Source organism: Diachasma alloeum, unplaced genomic scaffold, assembly GCF_001412515.2.
Source record: "Diachasma alloeum isolate Michigan unplaced genomic scaffold, Dall2.0 Dall_scaffold_00177, whole genome shotgun sequence".
Lineage (NCBI taxonomy): Eukaryota > Metazoa > Arthropoda > Insecta > Hymenoptera > Braconidae > Diachasma > Diachasma alloeum.
In genome coordinates, this window is record NW_021680343.1 from 47,006 (window position 1) to 68,350 (window position 21,345).

A 21,345-nucleotide genomic window follows, 5' to 3' on the forward strand; every position below is an offset into this window, starting at 1 on the left:
CCCCCCCCCCCCCCTCGCGGTTTATTCCACATGCCCCCTCAAAGTCAGTCTGTCTTCTCAAACCCCCAGCGCAGACAGTCCGATCTACCGTTAATCCGCTTATGCAACTCGGCTCTAAAATTCCAGACCAATTTTTCAAGTAATTTCTCAATAATCAATTGGTGCCCCCGCAGAAATGATAGCCGCATCGTTGCTATCAACACTCCAAGAACCAGGCGCATTAATGAATAGTTTAATTAACCTGAACAAATTAATATTACCACAACTGTGTGAAGTTTAAACGTACAGCATTAATATGCGCTTAATAATAATGCATTTTTTCTTCTTTTTTATTTTATTATCCTGAGGAGAGAATTTACACCCTGGGGTCGTTAGTTTCAACGCGGTAGCTCATGCGTGGGATATATATTACACGAATTGAGTGCAGGATCTAGCCTCCCTTGGGCAAAATGGGAAATTTTTATTCATGACAATTGTGCTTCGTTGAAATAGTGGATTTTATGGACGTGGATAAATACTTAATTTTTGTATTTCAATGTCGAGATTCCTCGGGGTGTGACTATCGGATGCAGTGTGAAGGCATCGGGTTAATTGGCGGAAAGGACAAAGGATTGTAATTATCGTTGGTTTATGATTTCGTGTGTAAACACGATTATTTCTGACGGCTAGTGTCAAAGATTGATAAAGATTAGGTAAAAAATCTTGCGTCTGGTCGCGGAATGCAAGATGAGGCGCGTAATTTTGACAAAAATTGAAGAAAAAAAATTGTCAGAGGGAAGTCATGAGGAACGTGTACGTTGACAACTTTTTATTCTGATTTTTCTATTCATTTCAACAATAATTTGATTGAACCATTCATTTCTTTCTGATAAATCCTTTGTTAAAGTTGAATAAACGATTTATCTGATCGAAATGAAGAATTATCACATGTTGATGAATTTGTTCTCTTCAAGATCTCAATTATTTCATTTCTAATAAATTTTTCATTTGGATTCTGAAGACATTTCTCCAGAATTTTCTCAACCTTCTTAACAACAATTCGGTGTGAATAACAATGCGAATAAACATCCAGCGCAAGGATTGAAAAATTCTTGGAAAAGAAATCATTTGTCTTCAAATAAACCAATTTTTAACAGCAAAATTGGCAAAACTATTGAATGATTTCATACATAAACACGATAATTTTTGACACCTCGTGTCAATGCTCGATAAAGCGAACAAATTACGTAAGTATTCTGCCATCTGCTCTCGGGTAATACTGGTGGTACGCGATTAATCGTATTTCCATGCTCTATCAGCAATGAATGCTGAATAAAACAAGAGGAATGGACGGAATGTGGGCTATTTGACATTGAATTATCTCATTATTTTTATCCACTATACATTGTTTTTGCTATCGCTGGGGCTCACCAGTCCAGAACAATTAAACACTTTGTTGCTGTATCGTGAGATCTCAGGGGAGTTTAGCATTTATGGAGAAATTATCTCAATTTTCAATTAATACTCTTTTAATACCGTGGAAAGGTATATTACCACCTTCCGCGCGGTACGCTCTGACATTTCCATCTCAAACGACCTCGTGTGAACTGAAATATCTACCTCTAATTCACTCGCGAGTTTCACTTGTTGAATTCTGCTTTTTTTCAATGTTTCGTAAATTGAGAAATTATCTGTGAACGGTTTATGGGGATTTTTAATAGTGGGTGTTCACTTGTATGATTTTTTATTCCATTGATATAATAACATTCATAGAATAACTTTCTTAAACAACTCATTTTTTCATGCGAGAAGCAAATCTTTTTAGTTTTAGAATGTTTTTTGTTTGTTAAAAATATTCATCTTCTGTCAGTTATGCATAATTTACCCATAAAAAGCAATAAATTAATTTTCATTTCACAAAAAATTGATTTGTGAATGGAAATGTTACGCGCGTGGAAAATAATATTCTTGAATAAACAATTTTTTTATGAGTGCAAAATTAAAAATTCACTTGTATAATTGTATAATTTTTTTAATTCCGTTGATTGAATAATTTTCATAGAATAACATTCTTATACAACTCATTTTTTCATGCAAGAATCGAATCTTTTTAATTTTATATTTTGTTTGTGTGGAAATTATTTATTAAAAAAACATGGATTGTCGACAAAAAACGATGCCCATCATCTGGTTATTCATAACACTCCAACAATTTTCGATTAATTAAATTAAATCCGAGTCCTGAATTCATATTTTTATGCAGGGATCAAATCTTTTTAATTTTAGAATGTTTTTTTTTGTGAAAAATATTAATTTTCGTTCAGTTAATTGTCATTCACACATAAAAACTAATAAATGAAATTTTTACCCCACAACAAATTGAACTGTGCATGCAAATGTCACACAGATAAAATAACACTCTGAAATGTATAAATTTATTTTCACTGCGAGATTAAAAATTCTTAAATTTTAGATTTCATTTGTTTGAACCTTATTCATCTAAAATTCACTGATTATCGATAAAAATCGATATCCAGATGATTATTCATATCTCCCCAGCAATTCTTCGATTAATTAAATTAAATGAAGCCCGATAAGTCGGATTTTCCAGGGGGAAAAAATTCAAAAATTGATTGCGATTGTGGTAACTTGACGCATTGATAAGCCTCAGTTACCGTCGGACAGTGGAGATCAGCAATTGAAATCTCCCCTCCCCTAGTTCTACCCAGCAAGTGCAATTAGCGACTCGTAATAATTTAGCTTGGGCTTCAATTAATGGCGGCGCCGCGCCAATATCGGACGGCAAAATGCCCCAACAGTGGTGGTCGCGTGTTGTACACATTCACGGATTATTGTCGGTGAGGTATAGGTCTGCGTCAGTGGCTACCCGATATGCCATAGGGGTATTAATGCACCTCAGCCCTTGGAGTAATTAACTCAGATATGTGGTCTGTGCACACAGCCACTGTGGAATAACTCACATTCTTTTTTTCTTCATTTTTCCTTGATTTTTGCATGAGTTCCATTCGTTTACGCTCCTGCGACTGCACGGAATTTTGCTGATGGATTCGAAGGCACATGACGAATTATTTTTTTCAGGCAAAAAATAACTTTCTAAAAGGATTACTCGATTATGCCATTAGTGGGTATTAAACTTCTTTTTCCTTCGGTTTTTTTTTTCTCTTTCAATTTTTGTGGATATTTTTTATTTCTTGGGAATTAGAAGTGAATTAGTTAAATACGGATCTCGATGTATAATCACACTCCATCAACCGCAAACTCGTTCACGTCCCTCGGGTTTTTCCCTCCCCGATCTTCTGGTGGATTACAAATTGCAAATTAAAATCCGTGATTCAGGGATATCAAAGGAATTCCGTACTTTCTCGGGGTGACTCTAATCAATATTCACTCGATGATGCTACGATATATCATGCTTCATCCCTACTACATTCTACTTTACATCCGTGACAAATTGTCATTGGGTTTTCTTATAGAGACATATATCATGTTTTATGATCGCAAATTGAAACGTGCTAGGCTTTCAGACTCAGTTTAAATCACCTTTTGAGAGCAATGTAATTAAGTGGGATTTTTCTCATTATCGGGGAAGGGGACATGATCATTTATTCTGCGGGACTATTTTTTTTCCCGTTGCAGTGGGTAATTTAGTGTTATTGATTCTGGTAATTTTGAGGAGATGGATTTAGAGGTTTTAGAATTACGTTATCATGTCGTGAAATGACAGGGGAATTTCATATTTTATAAACCAAGGAAGAATTAAGGAAGAATTTTAAAATGTTTAAAAGTTTTTTTTTTCATTTGGGAATATTTTTGATGATTTTTTTTTCTCAAAAATTACTTTCCTTTTTCGCATTTGGAATAATTCGATTTTTTGAGTATCAATTTTAGAGATTTTCCTTCTGAAATTGACTCCATTGTCTTTTATTCCAAGGACAATGCACCGCACGAACATTCAATGACATTCTGCATTTTTCAATCACAATATAAATATTCAGTATCGAATGACGCGGTATTGTCAATTGATTGACGATCAAAAAATTAATTTACCTGAATTTTCCTCATTTTTTTTTTACTTTCACGAAATAATTGAACTAAAATGCACAATTTCCATTGGTTTTCCACCAAATAGTGAAATTTCAGTGACGAAATTCCTCAATATTTCAGTGAAGCAGTCACTCGATAAAAATATCTAAATAGACTGTTAGAAATTTTTTGAAATTTCATGGAAGATATTATAGTAAATCTCATGAGAGTGACATTGATACGAATTTAGGGAAAACATGGTTATGAAATGTCAAGTTTCAAGGAGAATTCACGGAAACTCATGAGTTTTCAGTGCGAGTGAGATGGAAATGTCACAGTTTTATTGAGTTTTCAGTGGAACATGAATATTCAGAAATAAAATTACACGAATTTTCAATTTTGCCCTGCACTTGTCTGTTTTTTCTGAATTTCCACAGAATAATTGAATTTCACATTTTTTAAACACTAAAAAACGTCTGAACAAAATGAAAATTTGTTTGATTCTCAAATATTAATTAAGATGTTTGGGCGCCTGTTCGTCTGAAATTCAGACACATTTTCATTTAATTCAGAAGTTTTTTAGTGTCTGAAAAATGTCTGCAAAAGTTGTGTGAAATTAAAACATTCGTTTGTGCTGTGCAATTCCTTCAACAAAAAATCAATGGAATATTTGATTTTTCAATGACAAGATTTCCTAAAATTTCCGTGCAACTTCAACACGATAAAAATTTCCGGAATTTGTCCCGGAAAATTCAGACGTAAATTATTAACAGTGAAGAATCCCAAAAAATGACCAAAAGACTTGAAAAAGTGACATTACACCCACGAGTTTCTCAACACCACAAACTCCCCTCCGAAAACTATAAACTTTTTGCCCCTGTGTTGTAGGTGGCTTAGAATTACCATAAGTATAACCAAAGGGAAGGTGTTCACATTGGCCTAGTGCCAAGTAACTTAGCTTGTCGGAAAATTAATTACCCAGTCCCTCCAATCTAACGGTTCTCCCAGCTCTCGGACTGCAACATCAGGATCATGCTATATTACATATCTGCGAACGCATGACCCATGCATATCATACACTATCGTGCATTAGAATGTATAGTTATGTTCACCCGTGCAATGGAAAAGGACAGGACGGTGTGTAGAGGGCCCCCAAGTTGAGCTTCCAGTTGCGATTTTATCAGATTTTATTGCAGATTTACAGTTGGCGGTCCAGAGTTGATGTTGGTTTAGCGCCGATAATCGACCATGAACGGCCTGACGTGTACCCACGCCCGTTGGGCTGTTAATGCGCCGTGAAAAGGGCGGGATTTTCACGAGAAAATAACCGGTCATTATGGTGACTACGGTATCAAACCATTTGTCAGTACATTAGTAGGCTACTGTTTCGATATAAATCAGTGGCAAATTGATTCTCGGAGGTATTGTATTACTTCCGAGAATCAACGGTTGTCACTGGCTTTTTCTTCAGACAAAATTCTGGGAATTATCTTCATTCTTGAATGGAAGTTCCTGGAAGGATAGACCTTTTAAAAGTCAACAAACGCGAGGGGAATCCCGTAGAATTCTCGGAATAGTGGAGGAGACTGTTTTAGAAATTTGAATGGAGATCTCTCTTTTCGGGATAGAGCAGTAGTTTCTGATGGTAGTTTGACACGATTGCGGTTTCAAGGTCCATTCGAGGGAGTGGTTATTGCTATAAGAATTTCTTGGGGCTATTTGGATTAGAGAGAGAATATTCATGCGCATAAACTTGCAGCACTTGACACTAATGATATTCTGGAGAGCGAAAATCTCGAGGTATTTTCGATCAAGGGTTAATTAGAGGTTGAGAATTGCTGCATGGGGAATCTTTTGTTTTGTGGGAATTGCGGAATTACGCGGAGAGGCAAATTCAGCAGAGGATGGTTTACCGGAATTGAATGAATTTTATTGGAATCTAATGAAATTATTTACATTGAAGATGATAATCTTTTAATTTGAACAAAAGTTTTTTTGATGCATGTAGACGCTTTATTAATTGGAAATAAAATAATTCTGGCACATTTTTCGGAAATTATTATCACATTTTAGTTTCGTTGAAATTTCACGGAATTTCTTCACTGAAAATTCGGAATTTCATGGAGAAATCAATGGGAACTGTTTAATTCAGTTCACTTATTCCCTGAAAATTATTAGAAATCAAGAAAATTTCGGTGAGAATAGTCTTGAATTTTCTTTTAATTGAAACTTCAGCGTAATTCGGCCCTAAATATTCATGATTACATGAAAAATTTAAATACGTTGAGAAATTCTCATCTGAGTACTGTTCAAAATTTTGAAATTGGAATGAAATTAAATCGCATTCGATGTCACACTCCTAGAAATGACTAGTCAACTGTCCATGAAATTTCAATTTTTTTCTAACAGTATTCTCGGACAGGATTTCTTCCTACATTCACTGGTTTGCGATTATAAATTATGTCACTACCTGTGGGAGCTCACATGCACGGAATCCCGCGTCTGAGACGCATTGATGAGATCAGGGGATCATGAAATTGTGGGGTTATAAATATGTGGGCGTCCCGTCCGTGGCTTCTAGGGAGCCCCGAAGGTGTTGATATAATTTATAGGCACTGGACGATGGGTGTGAGGAGAGATCGAGCCTCAGACCAAAAAGATTTGCAAAAAATTATAAGCATATGCTATTTTAATTAAAAGGCGTCGCTTTATTATTTTTATGTGGAGAAATGTTAGTTAATTGATCCGGTATTAGGTAATGACCGCGAGTTGATGAGGTTTGCGAGTGAGAATCATTTGGTATTTGAAGCCAATATCCTGAGAATACAAAAAGTCAGATATTATTTGAGTAGAGATCATTCGGAAAAGTTTTGATTCTACTTGATAAAAAATGATCTTCTTTGAGGGAAGAATTATCGTTTTTATCATCGATTTATTTTTTTTGTGTCAAGCTTTGAATTCCTGCAAAAATTCCTGGAAATCCAAGAATCGCAAGGAAATTCTGTGAAAATTCAAGGGAAAGTTGCAGTGAATATTCATTTTCACCTGAAAATTCACTCAAATTGCGGAATTTCCGTCTTTTTGCTGCAAAAAAATTGGGACTTTACTCGAATTTTCAGAGAAACTTGAAATTCCATTGACTTCACTTTAAATCGATTTCAGGGTCTTTTCCCGGAAAATTCAGCTAAATTTTTTCCACAGTGTGATAATTCTCATGAAAGTGATATTGCATCCGATTTAGAGGAAAAATGATTATGAAATTTCAAGTTTTACGTAGACTTCAAGGACATTCATGACTTTTCAGTGGGAGTGAGACGGAAATTTCACAACTTGATTGAATTTTCAATGGAGCATGATAATTCAGAAACAAAATAACACAAATTTTCAATTTTTCCCTGAACTTTCCTGATTCTTTCGAATTTCCATGGAATAGTTGAACCGAACAATCCCGTATTTGATTGATTTTCAATGAAATATTTGATTTTTCAATGACAAGATTTTCTGAAATTTCCGTGAAAATTAAGCACGATAAAAATTCTCGAAATTTGACACGGAAAATTCAGGCGAAAATTTTTAACAGTGTAGAAACTGATCAGTACATGCAAAAAAAGGTTTATTTGATTCTAATAGAGGATTTATTTGATCCAAATGAAGTTTATTTAATTCAAATAAACAATTCTTCTGGATGTAATGATAACCATCATAACATAATAGTCTCGGACTCTTATCAACGCCTCAAAACACTTATGACATTGAAACAATTCATAATGTCAACACACGTGACGGTAGTGCGTCGAAAGTTACGATGACAAGTGCAGTAAATAGACGATCTAGGGCAGAGAGTCAACTATCAATCGATTTATCGCCTGTCGATGGAGCGATAGATCTATTTAAGCGTCTATCTGATCGAAACAATGCTAGTCTAGGAAAAAAATTTCTAGAAGTCTCCAGCATTAGTAGACTATGCGCCTATTGGAGGTTATAGTATTATTGTTAGTCGTCGTCTGCATGTTTCACATCGGAGCGTTCGGTAAACGGTTTTTCAAAGCCTAAACTATCATTTCAAATTCTTTAAATGAGGGAAGGTGTGTTTGGTTCCATCAAACAGCCTGCAGCAAGAAGAAGGTGAAAATTAGACACTGCAAGGGATACTACAATGTGGGGCTCTGCCAAGAAATGTGCGTTCGCAAGTTCAAAAATGAAAATTATCGAGACGGCTCTTTTTGTAATAAAGAAGAAATGTGCATTTGCAAGTAAGTTCACGAGTTCAGGGGTCAGAGCATCGATTTATGATTGACAGCGGGTATATTTTCTTTTTAGAATCAAGGAGGAAAAGGTGGAAGAGGAATAATTCTGTGAGACAGATGTTTCGGCAACTTTTTATAATATCTACGCGGAGAGAATATAAAATTGAAAATTACAATGAACATAGTAATCGAGGACTTTGCCGAAACAACATTGACATTTGATCGTCAAATTTGACACTCGTGTCAAATTAAATGTTTCTTTCTTTTTTGTTTTTTATGTTCTGACGTGGATACGTCCATGGTTTCAATATGGGGGGTGTCATTTCGAGAAACGATCCTTATGTGCAGCACCATCTATCGGAGTTCTAGAAAATTTTAGACATTTCGAGATAATTCGAGAAGTTTCTAAGAAATTCGAGAAAGAAGAAAAGACCATGGACGTATCCACGCACAATTATACCTGTATCGAAGATACAGCAGCCTGCAATTTTTTATTTTACTTTTACTTTTCCATGTTCTTAAAAAAAAACTTTGATAATAAGGTGAAATAAGGGATTTTGAGCCTCTGAACATCCCTCGTCGCTTTTACTATGTTCAGCAGTAAAAAATAATTTTCTGTTTTTTTCGCACCGATAGAAAGAATTAGTTATTGTTAACGAATGGATTTGATTGGAGACGGGGGTCTATTCGATCTCACCAAATGTTCATTTGTTAACAGTTAACAAATGCACATTTGGGGAGCCTTGTTTAACTCGATTTTCAATTTTCAAGTGAACCATTTGTTAACTATTAACGAATATTCATTTGGTCATATTCAACTCTACCGTTCGTTAATAGTTAACGAATCTCGTCTGGAATAAATGAATCAGTCTATCAGTGCGTGTAATTATATTATAGTCGAATTCGGAATTACATTAAGAGAAAAATGTAGTAAAATATGGTTTATTTTAAGTAAATTAATTTTATTTGAATCAAATAGCATTCAGTAGCGAAGTGGCAAACGTCGATTTTGACTATTGATCAGTTTTTGACGAATTTTTCGGAATCTAAAAGAGATACAAAAATTTTTGTTACGACCTTTTTTGTTGAGCCAACTGAGGGCTATAAAAAAGGTCATGAGCAAAATTTTGAAATCTCTCTTAGATTCCGAGATATTCATCAAACAATGGCTAAATGTCAAAATCGACTTGACCCGGTTTACCGCTTCGCTACTGAATTATTCATATCAATGAATATATTTTTTAAATACAAAAAAAACAGAAGAAATTCTTTGAACAAGGGAAGGTGTGACGATACGACTTATTCTGGAATTCCACATTTAATGTGAGATAATCCAAATATAATAGTGAATATCCATGATCATTTGTCTCGTTGATACTTCAGTCCTTTCACGTGCTTCATGACCTTGACGATTGCTTCTTTTATTATCCGTCGAACATGATGGAAATATAATAATAAATCCGCTGTTTTCAATCACATGTAACATTTGAGTTTTGGGGATGCAGAAGCTATCGTTCGACGCGATATAGCGTGGAACTGATATGAGTTATCGGAGAGCAAACAGAATTATAATAATGAGCTCATGTTAAGGCCTTCGATTAACCGCTTGCGGCAGTTTTGCTGAAACTGTCGCAGAGAGTTCAACATTTCTACAACATGACGCTATTGAGAGTGATTTTTGTAGTATTGATCGTTGCCTCCATTGCGGAGTCAGGGGTATTGGGTGAGTGAGCCTTTTACACGTACGACAAAATTTAATGGAATAATCTAGAAAATTTTATTGGATTTCTATTGAGCTTTTTATTAGTTTTTGGAAGTTTTATTGCAAAATTTCGCAGCTTATCATGCGCGTTTTTTTCAGTAGTGTTCAATGGAAAATTATTTACAGAAAACATGAATAGAATATTTATATAATATTTATATTTTTTTCTGTTTGATTTTTTTCACGAAACAAGAAGAAAAATCGAGTGAAATCGACATTTTCGATTAAAAAAAAATATTGATTTCAATCGTATCGACCAAAAAGTAATCGAACTTCAATAGAAATTCAGCACGATAAAAAAAATAGAAATTCAGTGAAATTTTCGATAAAATTCGTTAAATTTCATCCATTACTTGTCTCGATTTTTTAATCAAGCGATAGGTGAAATATCGGTGAGAGAATTTGAGAGGCTCACGAGGGAATGCCAAGATACGTGTTACAGACAAAAACAAAATCCTGCTTATTTGACTGGCTCTTACCTCGACTTGGAGAAGCACTACTGTCTTTGCCGGTTAGTCGACGAATTGAGTTATTTTAGATTTATTTCAGTTGGATCCACTTGTACTCACGATGAATAATATGTTTCGATTTCAGCCAAGGATAATGGTAATCCATCCGAAGATTTGAAGTGCTACTATTCTTGCCGAAACTGTCTCTCTTTAGTGTTAGGTTCAACTGAATTTGAATGATTTGAAATATGTGAAACAATGTGACCGGAATTTATCCAAAATATAATAAAATATTCCAATCTCCTGTTTAAGGAATTTCAAGGGACTTTTTCAGTAAAAATTCACAATTTGGCAAATTTCAGTTCATTTGTTCCGCAAAAATTGGTATAAATCAGGAAAATTCAGGTGAATATGTTCTTGAATTTTCAGATGATTGAAATTTCAACGCAATTTTATACAGAATATTTTTTTATGATAATATAAGACAATTCTTTTGAGAATTACAATGCAGAATTTGGAATTTTCCACTATCTGCAAAAACAGTGAAATATAATGGAATTCTCAGTGAAATTTGAAATCTCATCATTTTTTCCCTCAAATGGAATTCAAGGCCACTCTCCTGAAAATTACCATTCAACTGTCCGTGAAAATTATTATTTTTCTAATAGTGTAACCGCAACAAGTTGACTAGTTCCACAACTCAATCCCAATAAAATTTAATATTCAATGTCAACGAGTCGCAATCAAGTCTTTAATTCCGAAGTGATAATCTCCTCACGTCTAATCTCTCCAACCCTCAACCGTCATAAAGATAATGCTCCCAAATGTGCAACTACATCTCTCTCTCACCCCCCCCCCCTCCCCCCGAATAAAACACTCTCAATTTCTCCATTTCTCCGGAGAAATATCAACAAATTAAATATCGCATCCACCACAATTAATAGTCCTAGATAAGCAATTAATAGTTCTAGATAAGCATTAAGCAAAAAAATTAAAGTGCTATGGAGTTCATCGTCCAAACTCGGGGAATTGCAAATTTCTGTTCAAATATTCCGTGCAACCGCGCATCAACAGTTGACCAGTTCCGCAACTCAACTCTTCTACAACTCAACTCCAATAAAATTTCATATTCAATCTCAACGAGTACATCTCCATTTCACCCCAAGTTATCCGCAATCAAGCCTTCAATTACGAAGTGATAATCTCCTCACGTCTAATCTCTCCAACCCTCAATCGTCATAAAGATAATGCTCCCGAATATGCAACCACCCCGCCGCTCCCCCCTACCAATAAAACCCTCTCAATTTCTCCATTCCCCCGGAGAAATACCGACAAATTAAATACCTCATCCACCACAATTAATAGTTCTAGATACATTATCCAGCAATGAACCATTAAGCGAAAATATTAGAGTGCTATTGAGTTCGAATGTCGAGCGCAGAAACGGGCTCTGCAGGTTCTCTCCAACGCGTGCCAACGGATAATCCGGCAACTCCTCTCATTTCCAAGGTAAAACGAGGAATATTCGTTTTCTCTTGCATTGAAAATTTTCAATGTATACCCTCGACAGGTAATGCCCGTTGGTGCCGCGCACCNTTTTTTTTTTTTTTTTTTTTTTTTTTTTTTTTTTTTTTTTTTTTTTTTTTTTTTTTTTTTCTTCATTATCCGTGTGGTGCACATGGACAACACTCGCTGGGCCCCGTTGTTTATTTAGAGGACGACTCACTATAAACGATCCTGCAAATGGCCACACCGAGCATTATAACTGTCAGGCGTAACTCTTACTACTTCGTCCAAGGTGGACGTTGTTTTTTCTGACGCGCATGCGCACACACGCGTGTGACTGAGTGTAAAAAAATTACTCAGTGGAGAAATGCCGGTTTGAGATCTTTTACGGAGATGGTGAAGGGTTTTTAGATTTTATACGTCTCGATTCACCGCGATTATCATAAAAGACGAGTTCGAGACTGGAAAACGATTGCCAATTCGCATTACAATAAATTCAGGCTTATTTCTTCCGGTTTGAATTGCTTTTAGAGCTTTGGGAAAAAAATTATTTATCAATTTTGTTTTATTTCAATTTTTTTCCNGTTTGCGATTAAATTAGTTCTCTTGGGGGGGGGGGATTGTTTATTGCGATGTCGAACTTTGAGGGGGGGATATGACTCGGGGGTTCATGGGTCGGCGGGAGTTCATTGGCCAAATCCGGGAAATGGCAAATTCTGTGGAAATTAATAGAAATCAGGAAAATTCAGGGCAGTGTAATCTGGAATTTGTTGTTAATTGAAAATCCATGGGAATTTGATACTAAACATTCATGTTTTGACTGAAAATTCAGGCTGGAAAATTCTCCTCCACCTTTTTATGATTTTTTCCCCGAAATCAAATCCAATGTCGCCCTTCTGAAAATTATTACTAAACTACTCATGAAATTTCATTTTTTTACCTATAATGAAATCATAAATTCTCTATGAAAATCATTATCAATTTTGTTTTTTTCGCTACTTTGCGATTTTTTTCGCTACTCTGCGGTTCTCACCGGTGAATTATTTATTACGAACGTCTAATTTTTGTGGTGAAAAATATAACTGTGGGGTCCATGTGTCGCCGGGAATTTATTGGTCAAACCCGCAGGAATTGAATACCAATTTCGTCCATTAAAAGTCGGGTTTTTGAAGAGACACTCGTGTTTTGACTTTGGCAAAAAAAAAAGATGGAAATAAAAATAAACGAGGGGGAGAGGTTTTGATCGTTATCTCATCGCTGCAAGCAACTCAATCGATGGCCAGGGGGAATCAATCGTGTAGGCGTTCTTGTGGTGGAAGTGCTGTGAGATGTAGAAGATGAAAAATGAGGGGGGGCGGATACTGGCTGACAGCGAGAGGAAGAAGGAAGCCGGGTGTTGATGGTTGGTTTCAATGGTGAGTATATCCTTTGGGACGTGTTTCTCGGCGAACATCGGGCTCAGAAACTCAGCCGCTGGTTGAGGAGGTACGAGGGATCGCGTCATCGTTCCGCTATTTCCCGTCGGACACGCGACCCACCATTAATTTTCTCGTCACCGGCTATTTAGCCGGTCTGATCTCTCGGAGTTGTTTTTACGACCGCATTTTTTATAACCGGGATTTTCGGGGGACTTTTTGGCCTCGGGGTTTTGGTTACTTCTTGGGGTAATTTGTCGAGGGGCGAGTTATGGGAGAGGTCGGTTGAGGAAGAAATCAACAATTGGAAACAACTCATTCTAATTGGGAATCAAAATGTGCACGGAGAGAAATATTCAATAAAAATTACGTAATTTTTCCGTAATTCTGGAGAGAAATGCGGTTCTAGGAAATTTTACGGAACTGTTACGAAATTTTTCCAGAGCACTCCGTAATTTTTACCTGAATCTCCTGTGGTAAATTACGATACCGTCACTTGAATTTTCTGAGCCGATTCCGTAAACGGTGAGCGAATTGTGAGTTCCGTAATTTTTACTGAACATTTCTCTCCGTGTGGGGAAATACGGTGTAAAAAAAATTTAATTGAATTGAAAAAATCATGAAGTGTCGAATTTCACTGAAAATTCAATGATATTTCAGAGGAAATGTTACTTAATGCAAATTTACAAGAAAAAATTGAGGGAAATTCTCGAATTTTTAGGAAATTAACAGATTTTTTTTTTTAATCGGGAATATTCATGTCAAATTACTCAGGAAGTATGAGCTGTGGAGTTTCATGACATAAGGCAACTGTTATAAAAATAAAACTGAATATTCATCGTTATGACACAAGAAATTGCCTATTTTTATGGGAAACTGTAGAATTTTTAAAGCATTGAGAGACATATTTTTCCTGAAATAAGGAATATAAATTTTCAATTAGGAAACGTCAGAAGTCTCCATTTTTCTTATAATGAGGCAACTGTTTTAAAAATAAAACTGAACATTCATCGTTTTAACGTTCACAATTTTCAATTGTTATGGAAAACTGCAGATTTTGAAGACATTGAAAGAGGTCGTATTTTCTTTCGTGAAACAATGAAATGAAAATTGGAAAATGCAGGTAAAAGAAGTGGATAGTTCCGAACATATAACGCCCAAAATTCAGGAAATTTCTTTAACACATATTCCTCAGCGATTCTGTTCCTCTAAATATCTCAAAAACTGTTGAACCAATTAGAATTGTTCTCGAGGAGGAAAACCTACGCCTTAATGATGCCTATTTACACAGAGAAAGGTAAACATCCTTCTCAATATGTTTACAAACCGAATAATCGCTCTCTCATATTCCCTCAAAGCGGATTATGACGGAGTGCAACAGAGTGCAGTAGTCCCCAACTCCATAAAATCCCAGTGAAACAAACCGTGATGAAAACTCCTCACCTTTTCTTCCTGTGTTTGAAAATGAGAACTATTCAGCCCTTACAAACATGCCAAATAACACAGAGACAAATTTAAAATAGGGGAGGGTGGGGCAAAACGGGCCCCCTTCAATTGTCAATAACTTGTGAATGACATTGCGAAAATTCCCAGTTTCAACTTCATTTTGAAGATAATTTTTCATTCTTCAAAACGAGCTCTAACTCATCCCAATCGGATTATTGAATCGGAAAATATTGACGATTGAAAGGGGGCCGTTTTGCCCCATCCTCCCTTATGAATGAATTGAAGATACTCTCGGTGCACCTGTTACAAATTTGAGGAAATCCAAGTATCTCTTACAGTTTGGTGCAGACTGCACTATAGATTCAACCATTTTCAATCGATAAATTTGTCAATTGAATTGCATCTTACACAGAACTATCATTTTATTTAAACATTCGTTATTCATAAATAAGTAATCGAAATTGTTTAAAATTTTAGAAACCTTATTTTTTAGACGTGAAATAAATTTCTGGTAAAATTCTGATTATGAATAAATTTGTTATGATTCCGAACAAACAATTTTTAGGGTGGAAAATGATCGTAATTTTCCAAAAATTGCAATTTTCAAATGAACTTTCTATTTTTCGTCAGATTTAAAAAATGTTTTTTAATGGACAAATTTTTTTGATGCATCAAATTTGACAACAAATTGTAGAGCATTGCGAAATCAAGATACAAATGATTACGGGATTGTTTCTAAATGTACCTATGCCCTCAGCACCTGCTTTGGTAGCCAAAATTGATTGAATTTAGTGAATTAGAGGTTCCAGTTGGTTGCTCTTTATAGACTATTGAAAATTTTTGACTGGAAATTCCCGGGAACTCGTTCGAATTTTTTTCTCGCTCAAATTTCGCGTAATTTCGTTATTAAGAATTCGAAAAATAAATTAGTTGTTAAGTTTCAACAGCTAGTTGTTGAAATTCACCAAATAATTTTCTTCGTGCGTCCGCAATTTTTTTCCCAAAATATATCCGAGATATATCTCATATAATTTCAATACATAATCACCGGGAATGTTTTTTTTCCATATGGGTCGACAATATTAGAGGTACGCTGTTGAAATTTTTTTGAAATTTCACTGCAAATCTAGTGGTTATTCCCATGAAAGTGACATTGAATCCGATTTAAGAACAAAACAGTGATAAAATTTCAAGTTTTACCCAGAATTCAAGGAAATTCATAAGTTCTCAGTGTAAGTGAGACGGAAATCTCCCAACTTTTGATTGAATTTTCAATGAAACAAATATTCAGAAACAAAAAAATCTGAATTTTCAATTTTACCTTGAATTTCCCTGATGTCGAATTTTCACGGAATAATTGAACTGAAAAATCAATTATTCTATTGATTTTCAGTTTTAATTATCAGTTTTAATATTGGATGTCAGTTTTAATTATCAGAAAATCAATAGAATATTTCATTTTTCAATCACGAGATTTCCTGTTTTAATTTCATTAGAAATTAAACACGATAAAAATTTCCGGAATTTGACGCGAAAAATTCAGCCAAAAAAATTTTAACCGTGTAAACATTATTGCATCCTCCCGCATTAACCCATCAAAAGTGTCGGAAGCGCAGGAAAACGTCGTCCAAGTCCTACCGAACTTCTCCCATCCGCGTATATATAAACTGTGATGCACTCTTGTGCGCCCACGTTACTCGTCCCAGATACGATCTGGATATTATCCGGTTTACCCCCCCCCCTCCGCCGTCTACTCTAGTGTGCATCTGATCCCGGGAGTTATGCAGACGATTATTTCAACCCTAGAAGCACTTGAGTATCAGCGAGTGAAAATCCAGTGCAGCAATTACACAAATTCAACTGATCTGTAGTTCACTTGTTTCATTACTCACTCAGCGAACTCCGTGAAATTTGTCCGTTTCATACACTCGATTATTTTCCACCTGAAATACCCCATCATCAATCATTGGTTAATTAATTCGAATGTGAGATGAAAAAAAGAAATCATTTCCGCTTTGAAATTGACTATAAAGCTGTTGGGATGACATTACATGGGGACAGCCGATGGAATCAGAGAGGCATAAAGGAGGTAGAAACAAGCCTCGAAGTCAGGGCGGAAGGGTTTTGGTGGACCAAAAACAGTGGAAACGATCAAGGCGCCTGGAGCCACTAGACGTGACGCCGGGGCGACAACTAATTAGGCCTAAAAACCCGCCAAGGTGGCTTTCACGGGCCTTTGCCGCCGCCGTGAAACAACCTCCGATGGATGTCCATATGCCCACGGGTTCACATTTTTATTCTACCACCGGTGAATATCGGGGGAATAAAAGAACAGTCAACAGCGTTCATGAATTAACGTAACCGCAGGGATAAATATTATTCAGATTCTTTGGGTATTTTTAGATATTGTGGAAGTAAAAATTTTGGAATACTACGGGTGGGTAATTTTTTACGGTCAGAGATTAATTGTGTACAGCATGAAATTAATGAATTTTTTTAATGACATTTGAAGTGTAGAAAAGTATCGGAACTCACTCGAATCAATTTTTAAGGTCAAAGTGAATGAGGGGAATAATTTATTTGAATTGAAGAAACTTTGGTTGAATAGAGCAACTGAGTTTATTCAGATAGCTTTCAATGGGGGCTTCATTAGAACCCACACTTAGGGATGGTTTGAGTTCTCATTTACGTAAAATCGATAGTTTTTCAAATATAAATAAATGGTTTCTTGATCCAAACAAACGTCATCATTTTGAAATGGAGTTATTGTTTAGATGGGGAGGAGCACGAATTTGTTAACATTTAATTAATTGTTGATTCTATGTAATCAAAACATTTGGATTAAAATAAGTATATAAATTTCAGTACAACAGAACAATTTTAAATGAAAATTTCCTTTGAGATTTACACAAATCTGGATTTTTCTGCACACCGATGGAAATTTTTTGAAAATGAAACAATAGCTACTTTTGAATTCTCAATGTTGTGAATTTGAGTTCAATTTAAGATCAGGTCGTTGATTAATATTTCACTGACATCTAGAATTCTCAAACTCATTGCGTAATTGAAAATTGTTGCTTGAATTTTCAAATATTCAATAATTTTTATTGTCACATGAACGTAGTAATTGCAATCCCACTGAATACTCCAGAAATCAACTGATTTTTCAATATAAAATTGAAAATCAAGTAATTATTAAAAATTTCAAGATTTTTTGCTTGAAATTTCAGAAGTAATTTCCTAAGACTGCAAGAACAATCAAATTGTCTGAGAAAAACTGACCCAAATAACGACTTTATCATTCATAAATGACTAAATTGTTTGCACGGTGAAAGAACAAATTTATTCACTATTTATATTCCATAAAATTCAAATATTTTCAATCAATTCCCAACAAAAATATCTTTAAAATGAATACAAAAATTGAAAACAAAGAGTTTCACTCGATTCAAATGCATCATTCCTCAATATATAACCACTGAAGGCAGTCCGTTTTGCCCCACTACCCCCTATTTCTCGAGCAGCAGTAATTTGTGTCCTCCTTGCGTTCAGCAGAATGAATTAAAAAGACGTTCAGTTAAAAACCAACTGTTTTTTTCTATTAAAAAAATTAAAAACCGTGTTCTACATTTTGAAATGACATTTTTTCCTACTGATAATTTAATCAGAGCAACGATTTTCATTATCTGCATTCTCACTTCCGCCTATGAAATGCCCCCCCAGCCGTTTGAAAACCCAAGTATAAAGTGCATTTTATGAACAATAAAGAAATGAGAAAAAATATTCTACATTGTTAGAGGTGGGGACCTTGTGCGCCATACGATGACACTTGTCACTTACCCAACGTTATGCTAAAATTTATTGGGAAAAGAATGAACCGGTGTATAACACGCAAGCGATAAGGGAATAGTAAAAAAAATGCGCCGAGTGAGCCACAAAATAGATAGCATTGTCTCTCAGTGTTACTCACGGCGAAACATTACTTCGGGTTATGTATGTATGAGGGACATACTGCTTTATGGGGTGATAGGTAAAAATATCTTGCCTACGCAGAATCCTGTACAATTCCCATTGCATTTTCTTTGTCGTAGATAAGTGGGTAAAATAACTTGAGGGCTTTTGTCACTGGAATTTCAATGTAAAATTCATAATATTTTGATGGTGCTTGGAGGCAGGGGGGATATCCATGCAAACATGTTTTCTCCGCTGGTTGGGATGGGGTATTACTGCTCAAAATGGCCGACCACGGTGCAGGGGTAATATATGCATCCGGTTTTAATAAAATGAAAATATTAAAATGAATACAGTGGAGTTCTCAAAGGAAATTAGTCTGGCATGAATCTTTTTATTATTTGAAATATGTCTATTTATTGAGAGTTTTAATTTTATTCATAAAATTGTTTTGCCTTTGATTTAGATTTTTTTTTTGTTTTTGCAGTAGATTAAATTGATGTCGCCATGGGTATTCGTCGAATCCCGAGAGAACTTTTCGCAAATAATCATCCCTATTTATTATCATAAATTTCGGGAGTTATACAAAAGCTCTGTTGATTTTTAATTGTTTGGAATATTTGTTAATTCCTTAAGATTTTGAATTTCAGTCGAAAAATTGTCTCCACTTTGCGTAAAATAGTGGAATTCATCTCCATAAATTCTTACTTGTTTACAATATTTTTCAGTTTCTCAAAAATTCTATTGAATTCCTAGAATTGTCTTGCGTTTTGTGCAGGTTTCTTTGATTTTGATTAAAATAAAAATATTAAGGGTCATTAGATGGAATTGATGTCAACCAGGGTATCATTTCATCGAATCCCGAGAGAGCTTTTCACAAAAAAAATCACCCCTATTCATTACCATAAATTTCACGAACCATAAAAAAAGCTCTGTTGATTTTTAATTGTTTGAAATATTGTCTCCACTTTGAATAAAATAGTGGAATTAATCTCCATAAATTCCTGCTTGTTTAAAATATTTTTCAGTTTCTCAAGAATTCGATTGAGTCCCTAAATTGTCTTGCGTTTGATTTCAATTTTTTTGTTCTCTCATTAAAATAAAAACATTAACGATCATTAGATGAAATTGATATGAGCCATGTGTGTCAAATCATCGACTCCCAAGAGACGATAGTTGAAACAGTGAGAAATCCCCCTAATATAAAAAAACCTTAGAATTTTAGTAATTTAAAATGTTCGTGAATTTCTAAAAAATTAGCATATGATTCCGAAAATTGTCTACACTTTTCCTAACATAATGGATTTCATCCTCATAAAATCTCCTTTATTAAAAGCTTCTTCTTTCTCAAGAGTTCGACTCACTCCATAAAATAGTCTTGCCTTTGATTTTCCATTTTTAATTCTCCCGCTGCACTAAAAATACTAACGATCATTAGCTGAAATTGATGTGAGCCATGTGTGTAAATTGCCGACTCCCGCGAGCCTAGTTCACCGAGAAATCACCCCTATGGGAATAATCGGTAATTAACTCGATAGCACTTATCAGTGTGTCAAGCACCAGACACGTCCAGGCGTTATTGATAAACCAGCGGTGAAAAAAAAAAGTTGACTCACACAACAGTGACAGGGTCCCCTATCCCACGTAGCAAAAACCCCGCTATACCCCATCAACACGAGCACTGTCCCCTCATCGACATGATAATAATTACCAACAATTGTAAAAGCTCAAATTACTCACATTCAATTAATCCAATACTGTCATCACCACTGCAAGGGAGCATCCAACTCACCTCACCGCGATTGAATTCACGTTTCTCTCCCCAGTGGCTGTTGAATCGCGGCTCCTCCGGTTCCTTTCTAATTTGAATAATTAATTCACTGGTCCAGTAATGTGGGCGTGATTAATTAGTCGTGATTAATCGAGTTTCCGAGTCCACTGCCTTAAGGGGTCTGCTTTGAAATTTTTCTCACCACAGTTTATTTATTTATTACAATCACAATAAAATGATAATTAAATTTCTCCACACACTTGAGTTCTGATATAAAACAAAAAACGTAAAGTCTCCACTCCACAAGAACTTTGAACTTTTCTAGATATAATTATTTACGATGTGTCACACGTTGATATTTGATAAACTATCGATAAACTAATTGATCGACTGTTGGATAAAGCGTTAGTGGGGGGATATTATTGAATTTGGATGACTGAGAGGAGCTGAACGCAGTGCAGTCGTTGACTGCGCTTCTCTGACTGCCCTGGACAGTCACCTCAACGGAAAGAAAGGAGACGGAGGAGGAGAGGCCAGGAGGAGAGTAGCTGGTGGTGGTGTATTACCACCGTCGTTTAGCCTGGAGAAGGGGCTAGTCAGCGCTTTATCCCCGCTATATTCGTGGTAAAGAGGTATTAAAACACAGGCGTTTCCTCATTCACCTCTTCCCCAATGCCACGAGAGGCGGAGCTTTTGCACGCCTACACCCAGGACTCTCCATTCTCGTGGTTTGTTGGTATCTCTGTCTCACTCCGCGAGATTCGTCGTATGAGGG

General features: G+C 35.5%; 1 protein-coding gene and 2 long non-coding RNA genes across 3 annotated transcripts in view; 2 read left to right on the forward strand and 1 right to left on the reverse strand.

Annotated features, from left to right (window-relative positions):
* LOC107037740 (GATA-binding factor A) overlaps positions 1-21,039 on the reverse strand; it is a 48,079-nt gene extending 27,040 nt beyond the window's left edge. Inside the window, exon 1 of the mRNA XM_015256463.1 lies at positions 20,540-21,039. The gene's annotated coding sequence lies outside the window, so the exon portion shown is untranslated. The remainder of the gene's footprint in view (positions 1-20,539) is intronic.
* LOC107037750 lies at positions 7,959-8,704 on the forward strand. Its single transcript, XR_001460865.1, has 3 exons — positions 7,959-8,053; positions 8,132-8,276; positions 8,344-8,704. It is a non-coding gene; the product is annotated as an uncharacterized LOC107037750 (long non-coding RNA).
* On the forward strand, positions 9,461-11,051 carry LOC107037746. Its single transcript, XR_001460864.1, has 3 exons — positions 9,461-9,993; positions 10,408-10,543; positions 10,627-11,051. It is a non-coding gene; the product is annotated as an uncharacterized LOC107037746 (long non-coding RNA).
* Positions 21,040-21,345: the final 306 nt, after the last annotated feature.